This window comes from Vigna umbellata, chromosome 5 (assembly GCF_029865625.1).
Source record: "Vigna umbellata cultivar VRB3 chromosome 5, Vumbellata_1.0, whole genome shotgun sequence".
Lineage (NCBI taxonomy): Eukaryota > Viridiplantae > Streptophyta > Magnoliopsida > Fabales > Fabaceae > Vigna > Vigna umbellata.
The window spans coordinates 48,628,298-48,635,388 of record NC_142169.1 but is presented as its reverse complement, the minus strand read 5'-3'; the positions used below and the strand labels follow the sequence as shown (position 1 = coordinate 48,635,388).

General features: G+C 38.3%; 1 pseudogene; it reads right to left on the bottom strand.

Annotated features, from left to right (window-relative positions):
- Positions 1 to 5,290: 5,290 nt before the first annotated feature.
- LOC148198513 (putative BOI-related E3 ubiquitin-protein ligase 3 pseudogene) lies at positions 5,291 to 5,890 on the bottom strand (annotated as a pseudogene).
- Between the last annotated feature and the right edge of the window lie 1,201 nt (positions 5,891 to 7,091).

Sequence of the window (7,091 nt, the reverse complement as noted above, 5' to 3'; positions counted from 1 at the left end):
TCCTTCCTATGATACTTCTTTGGATGACAAAAGGGTTTTCCATATAATTCTCTCTCTTCCTCTCGTCATCTTTCTCTTTTCTCTCACTTTCTTGTTCCTCTTTTTGTTTTTTCTTACTCTCTTTTTTCTTTTCTTTTTCTACTCACTTTCTCAATCTTCACACAAATTTTCTCTTCTTCTTTCTCTTCTCTCTCTTTTCTCTCTTCTTTTTCCTACTCAACTTTTTCAACATTTACACTCACTAGCACTTTACACTCTTCCCTAAGGTTAACCTCAGTATTAGCCCCAAAAATCTTGTCAGGCCTTTCTTCCAACTGCTTAGTAAGTTGACCCACTTGAATCTCCAAGTTCTTAATAGCAGCTTCAGTGCTATTTTGAGTGGATTCAGTTGCCTGTATGAACTGCTGAAGAGTTTCTTCCATCCTTATTGATCTTTCATTAAGTGTAGACATTTGTTGCCATAAGGTTGGTTGTTGTTGTTGCTTGTGAAATTGCCCTGATTGTCCAGCTTGCCCACTTTGTCCCTTACCAATACTTGGGTGTGGTTTCCACCCTTGATTGAAGTTCCCCTGACGGTATGGAAATTGATTGGCCATGAAGTTAACATCCTCTAAAGCTTCCACAGGAAAGGCGCATTGACCATTGATATGGTCACCACCACATAGTTCACACATCTGTTGTTGAACCTGTGCAATAATCTTTAACTCTTTTTGCAATTGTGCAAGTGTCTTTGTGAGATTCTCCAGTTGTTGAATTATTATTTTGTTCTAAGCTAACAAGGCATCGTTGGATTACAACTGTAGAACTCCTTTTTGTTGAATAGGAGCTCCTCTTTCACTATTCAACTCATTATCATTAGTAGCCATGTTTTCAATTATTTCAGTTGCTTCCTCTAGAGTCTTCCATTTAATATTGCCTCTAGTTGAGGCGTCTAGCATCAACTTGGTTTGTGAACCAAGACCTCCAAGTAAGAATAGGACTACTTCTCCTTCGTCAAATCCATGCGTGGGAGTCTTTCTTAATAGGCTTTTGTACCTGTCCCATGCGTGACCTAGTGATTCCTCCATGCCTTGCCTGAAAGATGAGATCTCTTGCTTTCCTTTGTTTACCTTGGATTGTGGGAAGTATTTGTTCAAAAACTTTGTCACCACAGCTTCCCACTCTGTAAAGCTCCCTTCTAGAAAAGAGTACAACCAAAGCTTAGCATTGCCTCCCAATGAGAAAGGAAACAAGCTAAGTTTGATTGCTTCGTCACGCACCCCATTTATCTTCACTGTATTGCAAATTTCATTAAAGGTTGTGAGGTGCTCATATGGGCTTTCATGTGACAACCCATTAAATTGATTACTCTTAACCAGTTGGATTAAGGCCGGTTTCACCTCAATGTTAGTTGCATTGACCCTTGGTCTTGCTATGCTGTTAAAATGTTGAGGGCCAACTACATTGGTGTAATCTGCAAGAGTTCGTCTAACATTATTATTCTTCATCTCCTTAGTGTTATGGTGAGAACCTTCTGGTGAAGGTTGTATGAGATCTTCAGGAGGAGGAAAATGTTCTCTAGATGTACGGATTCTTCTCCTCCCTCTACTCTCGTCTAAGCCTTCAAGAAGAGGTTCTGAGGTTTTCTTGCTTCTAGTTCGAATTGCTTCTTGCATACACAAGAAAACAAGTCACTAGAAAAATTTGTTAGCACAAAAAGATAGAGAAGATATAAAATAAGAGATAAGAAGATAACAGATAGAAAGATAGAAGATAAAATAAAAATAGAAAAATAAAAATAAAAACAAAAAACAAAAAAATAAAAACAAAAAACAAAAAAATAATAACAAAAAAAATAATAACAGAAAAATAAAATAAAATAAAATAATAACCGAAAAATAAAAACAGAAAATAAAATAAAATAAAATAATAACCGAAAAATAAAAAAAAAGAAAATAAAAATAGAAAATAAAAATAGAAAAATAAAAATAGAAAACAAAATTCGAAATTTAAAATTCAAAATTCAAAAACAAGTCAAAGATAATCAATAATCACACAAATAAACTAGTTAAACCACGAGTCCTCGGCAGCGACGCCAAAAACCTGATCACAAATTTATGAACACCGAAAAACGGCGCCAAAAACTTGTTTACCCTCGGCAAGTGTGACCGAATCGTATCAAGTAATAAACTCGGTAAGACCAAGTATCATTCTCCCAAAGGACTCCCGACCTAGTTAGTTATATGATTTCTTGATTATTTAAGACTTGTGAACAAATTCTTGAGGTTTCAAATGCAAAAGACAATAAGTAAACATGTGTGCATGAGTTTTGATCAATGAAAAGATGAACACAAACACTTGAACGAATTAGATGGATGAGTATGTTGTTGGGGTAATCAATTTCATCTTATCCACTCTCATATACTTTTAGGAATTCATCATTCTTTTCATCAATGTTAATGACACTCTCTAAATCACCTTGCAAGAAAGCCTATCCTTAATTACGAATTCATACAATTCCTAGCATCCCTAATAATTAATTCTGAAGCACAGAAGCTTAAAGGCAACCAACCCTCATATCCCTATGTCTAGGCAATATGCTATTGGGAGAATTTCCCCGGATCTAGATTTCCCCGTACGTTCCCATATCGACAAAACCAATAATCATGACATCGAATGAGTTAAACAATGCATGCTTTGAGCAAAGAGGAAAAACCCTAACTAATGATGAAAGAAAGCATGTATCTCCAATAAGATGTTTAAACACAAATTCCATATATGAGAGCTTCAAAAGATTACATTGATTCCCCAACAACAATACAAAGTTTAGTTCACCATATTCATGGTAAAACTAGATGAACAATAACGAAAGAATGAAAGATATAACCCTAGAAAGATGAGAAGGTAGTCTAAGCATCCAAGATCTTCCTCCAAGGGGTGGAAAAGTGAGTGTTTGCTTCGTCTCCAGCCAAAGATACAAACCCTAGAACGTCCTAAAGCTTATATATTATTCGAAATATTACAGAAAAGTGGGCCTAAGCCCAATAGACCACCGCTCAGCGGTACCAGCTGATAACAGTTGAAAAACTGTTATTTTCATGCTTAAAGTTGATACTAAAAGCAACCTTTAGACTTAGAAACTAGCTTGAAATCATGCCTTTTGTTTATATTTTCAGAAATAAGAGAGCTGGACAGGTTTATGCTTGATTTAAGTGTTCTTGTGCAGGTTTTGAGGTGAATTTGGTGAAAGAAGTGAAGAATAAGAGAGAGGACATTAGAAAAGACAAGAAAGAGTGCAAAAAGGAGAAGTCGAAGGCACCGCTCAGCGGCAAACTACCGCTGAGCGGCACTCAAGAGGTGACGTTGGAACCGCTGAGGGGCAAAATGGCCGCTGAGGGGAAGAAAGAAGACGCGCAATCACCGCTGAGCGGTAAATACCGCTGAGCGGCACTTTTTGGGCTTGGACTTTTGTAATCTTTTGTAACTCTAGATTAGTATATAAGGGCTTGCACGTCCTATAGTTAGGCATCTTTGGCAGAAACGAGGCAAACACTCTCTCTTTCACCCCTTTGAAGGAGGATCTTGGATGCTCAGGCTACCTCTTCACCTTTATTGGGTTTATTCTTTCATACTTTCATTGTAATTCATCTAGGTTCACCATGAATATGGTGAACTAAACCTTGTATGTTTGTTGGGGAGTCAAAGTAATCTCTTGAAGCTCTCATATATGGATTTGTTGAGTACATCTTTGAATTAAGACATATGCTTTCTTTCATCATTAGTTAGGGTTTTTCCTCTTTGCTCAATGCTTGCATTGTTTAACTCATTCTAATGCATGATTATTGGTTTTGTTGATACGGACACGTACGGGGAAATCTAGATCCGGGGAATTTCTCCCAATATTATACTGACAATATTATATTGGTTGCCTTTAAGCTCCTGCACTCATGAACTAATCATTAGGAATGCTAGGAATTGTATGAACTATTTGATTAGGGAGAAGCCATCTAGAATGGTACATTAGAGAGTGGCATTAACAATGATGATTTGAATGTTGAATTCCTAAAATATATGAGAGTGGATGAGATGAAATTGACCCCCAACAACATATTCATTCATATATTTCCTTGAAAGTGTTTATCTTTTGTCTTTGTCATTGATCAATTCATGCATACATATTTAATTTTCGTCTTTGCATATTAAACTTCAATTATTGTGTTCTTAAGTCTTAGCTAATCAACAAATCACATAACTAAACTAGGCCGTGAGTCCTTTGGGAGAACGATACTTGGTCTTACCAAGTTTATTACTTGAAACGATTCGGTCATACTTGCCGATTGTGAAACAAGTTTGTGACATCATATTTTGGTGCTTACAAATTTGTCCATCACCAGCGCGTAGTCAATTCTCCCCTCAGCTGGACTCACCCCTCAACGGAGCCAACGGGTGTTCCTTAGTGCCGCTCAGCGGTAAACTAGCGCTGAGCGGTACTTGCGGCTTCTCTTCTTTTGCACTTTTTGAGTTCTTTTCTGATTCCATCTCTATCCTTCTTCACTTCTTTCATCAAATTCACCTTAAAACCTGCATAAAACACTAAAATCAAGCATAAACTTGTCCAACTCTCTTATTTCCGAAAATAGCATGATTTCAAGCTAGTTTCTAACTGTTAAAGGTTGCTTTTAGTATCAATTTTAAGCATAAAAATAATAGTTTTTCAACTGTTATCAGTGGCCACAACTGACATGATCATTGGGATGTATGATACACCCTCAGCACATAGGTGGACCATGGATGAGTTTCATAATGTGGTGGCATCGCCAGAGGAGCACGCCCAGGGCAGTAGAGTTGGAGCAACTGAAGCTTCAGCTGTGGAGGATGATGAAGATGATGATGATGAGGACGCATTTGATGATCACTACAAAAATTATTAATATTACCGACGGATTTTTATCGACAGATAAATTTCCGTCGGTAAATTTTCATTACCGACGGCTTTACCGACGGATTCTAAATTTTATTTACCGACGGCCAAAAGCCTTCGGTAAATCCATCGGTAACTGACATACACATTACCGATGGACATTTTCCATCGGTAAATCCGTCGGTAATGTCAATGTCAATTACCGACGGATTTACCGAAGGCTTTTGACCGTTGGTAAAAAAAGCGGGAATTTTCCCGCCCATTATTTCACTTACCGACATTACCGACGGATTTACCGAAGGTCCATGTCCGTCGGTAAAAAGAGCGGGAATTATCCCGTGCAAATCCTGGCTCCAGTGTCAATATAGTCCTGTTTTTCATTTTCCAAATTTAAGACATGTTAACATGAACGCTAGGAGTCTTAAAGGATTTACATATAGGACAAATGTGGACCGTAGATCCACATACAGTACACAAACACAGGTGCCGGCACGGCAAAATCAGTACGCACGACTCTTCTTTCCCACAGTTCCTGCAAAACCTTCCATTACTCTCACCCATCATCATTTCCCGGCAACTACCGTCCTTCTTATCCTTCACACTTGCGCACCCCGTTCTTATCGTGCGCCATTCAACCTCTTTCTTTTCTTCACCGTCCTCGTCGGTGCTTCCACAGCAAGACTGAGCATCGTCCATCAAAGCTGCGGCATCACCATCGTCCACCATTCCGCGTTGCGTCAACACTTGTTCTAGATTTAGCCGTAAAGCATTCGCCGTAGCTTCGTTCGTTTGAGTCAAGTCACGCCAAATCTGATTTTCCATGCACAGAGACTTCACTTTCTCTTCCAACGCCCAATTAAGCTTTCCGATTTTCTCTATTTCCTCCTCTTTCGTCTTCAATTTCTTTATCACGCCTGCCTCAATCACGTCGATTATCCTTTTCGCTTGCCGCTTTCGCTTCTGATCAATTTCTATTCTCACCTTCTCCATTTGAAGACATTACACATCATACATCAAAATCGGTATTTCAAATTCAAGCAGGGATAAACGGAAACATCGCAAAATCAGTATTTCAAATTCAAGCCCAGACACATGGAGTTAATCGGAAACAGAAACATGAAATCATGATGAAGAAATGAAACATACTCTTTACACAGCGACGAAGGAAGAGGAAGAAGATGAACCAGGTCACGACATTTACCGAAGGCCCAGATCCTTCGGTAATTACCGAAGGCTTTACCGACGGCCAAAAGCCTTCGGTAATTACCGACGGACGAAAAATCCGTCGGTAAAGTTTACCGACAACGTTTTTACCGACGGTATTTTAGCCGTCAGTAAGCCGTCGGTAAATGATAATTACCGACGGATTTTATACATTACCGACGAATTATGACCGTCGGTAATCTCAATCATTCTTGTAGTGGATGTTGAGGATGATGAAGAGGAGGAAGACACATATGATAGCACAGGCTGATGAGGAACTGAGATAACATTTATTGATGGATGCTATCAGCACTGGAGTAGGATCTTTTCTATCTTTTGTTTTGTACTATTGAACTTATTTGCTTTGGTTGTTAGAATAGGGTTTGATGTACTCAATTTGAACCTTTGTCTGTTATGATGGTTTGCTTGTGACTTTTGTGTGATAAGCAATGCTTGATGATGCTTTGATATTGATTGATGTTGAGAATGTGCATATTATATGCTGAGATACAGGTGGTTCACAAGCTTTGTGAACAAATGCATGATGTTGTGATTGTGATTGTGATTGTGATGCTAAGCAGGATGTGTATTTGGAATGGTTAAATGAGCCTATATGTGAGGTTTTGAGATCCAGAGTTTTGATGAAATGCTATTACATTGAAAGCACGAATGACTTTCCCTAGGTTTTCTATGACAGAATCACTTGCTTGTATGTGTCATATGATCAAGGCCATTTGTTGGTAACCCTTTTTAGCCAAAATGCATGATTCTAGCCCACTAAAAGAAAACACTAGGTGTTCTATCATTTGAACCTTTAGCCTTGAACATGATTTGAAAACCCTTTTTGAAAAAGCTTTACATTGAGTTGAGTTGAAGATGTATTGTGGTATTGATAAATGTTCAAGTTTGGGGTTGTTGGGAAGTCTAGAAAGGGAAAATAACAAGCATTGAGCCAAGAGCTAAGCATGTGAAAATCAAAAGAAAAAGG